Genomic DNA, 2,500 nt, shown 5'->3' on the forward strand with positions numbered 1-2,500 from the left:
TGCGCGACTGTCAACTCTCACTCTCTCTCTCTCTCTCCATTTATTCTGCGCGACTGTCATCTCTCTCTCTCTCTCTCTCTCTCTCTCCATTTATTCTGCGCGACTGTCAACTCTCTCTCTCTCTCTCTCCATTTATTCTGCGCGACTGTCAACTCTCTCTCTCTCTCTCTCTCCATTTATTCTGCGCGACTGTCATCTCTCTCTCTCTCTCTCTCCATTTATTCTGCGCGACTGTCAACTCTCTCTCTCTCCATTTATTCTGCGCGACTGCCATCTCTCTCTCTCTCTCTCTCTCTCCATTTATTCTGCGCGACTGTCAACTCTCTCTCTCTCCCTCTCTCTCTCCATTTATTCTGCGCGACTGTCAACTCTCTCTCTCTCTCTCTCTCTCCATTTATTTTGCGCGACTGTCAACTCTCTCTCTCTCTCCATTTATTCTGCGTGACTGTCAACTCTCTCTCTCTCTCTCTCTCTCTCTCTCTCCATTTATTCTGCGCGACTGTCAACTCTCTCTCTCTCTCTCACTCTCCATTTATTCTGCGCGACTGTCAACTCTCTCTCTCTCTCTCTCTCTCTCTCCATTCATTCTGCGCGACTGTCAACTCTCTCTCTCTCTCTCTCTCCATTTATTCTGCACGACTGTCATCTCTCTCTCTTTCTCTCTCTCTCCCATCATTTATTCTGCGCGACTGTCATATCTCTCTCTCTCTCTCTCTCTCTCCATTTATTCTGCGCGACTGTTAACTCTCTCACTCGATTTATTCTGCGCGACTGCCATCTCTCTCTCTCTCTCTCTCTCTCTCCATTTATTCTGCGCGACTGTCAACTCTCTCTCTCTCTCTCTCTCTCTCTCCATTTATTTTGCGCGACTGTCAACTCTCTCTCTCTCTCTCTCTCTCTCCATTTATTCTGCGCGACTGTCATCTCTCTCTCTCTCTCTCTCTCCATTTATTCTGCGCGACTGTTAACTCTCTCTCTCTCTCTCTCTCTCTCCATTTATTTTGCGCGACTGTCAACTCTCTCTCTCTCTCTCTCCATTTATTCTGCGTGACTGTCAACTCTCTCTCTCTCTCTCTCTCTCTCTCTCTCTCCATTTATTCTGCGCGACTGTCAACTCTCTCTCTCTCTCTCACTCTCTCTCTCCATTTATTTTGCACGACTATCAACTCTCTCTCTCTCTCTCTCTCTCTCCATTTATACCGTGCGACTGTCAACTCTCTCTCTCTCTCTCTCTCTCTCTCCATTTATTTTGCGTGACTGTCACCTCACTCTCTCTCTCTCTCTCTCTCTCTCTCCATTTATTCTGCGCGACTGTCAAATCTCTCTCTCTCTCTCTCTCTCTCTCTCTCCCTCCATTTATTCTGCGCGACTGTCAACTCTCTCTCTCTCTCTCTCCCTCTCCATTTATTCTGCGCGACTGTCAACTCTCTCTCTCTCTCTCTCTCTTCATTTATTCTGCGCGATTGTCCACTCTCTCTCTCTCTCTCTCTCTCTCTCCATTTATTCTGCGCGACTGTCAACTCTCTCTCTCTCTCTCTCTCTCCATTTATTCTGCGCGATTGTCAACTCTCTCTCTCTCTCTCTCTCTCTCTCTCTCCATTTATTCTGCGCGACTGTCAACTCTCTCTCTCTCTCTCTCTCTCCATTTATTCTGCGCGACTGTCAACTCTCTCTCTCTCTCTCTCTCTCTCTCCATTTATTCTGCGCGACTGTCAACTCTCTCTCTCTCTCTCTCTCCATTTATTCTGCACGACTGTCATCTCTCTCTCTTTCTCTCTCTCTCCCATCATTTATTCTGCGCGACTGTCATATCTCTCTCTCTCTCTCTCTCTCTCCATTTATTCTGCGCGACTGTTAACTCTCTCTCTCGATTTATTCTGCGCGACTGCCATCTCTCTCTCTCTCTCTCTCTCTCTCCATTTATTCTGCGCGACTGTCAACTCTCTCTCTCTCTCTCTCTCTCTCTCTCCATTTATTTTGCGCGACTGTCAACTCTCTCTCTCTCTCTCTCTCTCTCCATTTATTCTGCGCGACTGTCATCTCTCTCTCTCTCTCTCTCTCCATTTATTCTGCGCGACTGTTAACTCTCTCTCTCTCTCTCTCTCTCTCCATTTATTTTGCGCGACTGTCAACTCTCTCTCTCTCTCTCTCCATTTATTCTGCGTGACTGTCAACTCTCTCTCTCTCTCTCTCTCTCTCTCCATTTATTCTGCGCGACTGTCAACTCTCTCTCTCTCTCTCACTCTCTCTCTCCATTTATTTTGCACGACTATCAACTCTCTCTCTCTCTCTCTCTCTCTCCATTTATAAGGTGCGACTGTCAACTCTCTCTCTCTCTCTCTCTCTCTCTCCATTTATTTTGCGTGACTGTCACATCACTCTCTCTCTCTCTCTCTCTCTCTCTCTCCATTTATTCTGCGCGACTGTCAAATCTCTCTCTCTCTCTCTCTCTCTCTCTCTCCCTCCATTTATTCTGCGCGACTGTCAACTCTCTCTCTCT

Source organism: Narcine bancroftii, chromosome 1 (assembly GCF_036971445.1).
Source record: "Narcine bancroftii isolate sNarBan1 chromosome 1, sNarBan1.hap1, whole genome shotgun sequence".
NCBI lineage: Eukaryota > Metazoa > Chordata > Chondrichthyes > Torpediniformes > Narcinidae > Narcine > Narcine bancroftii.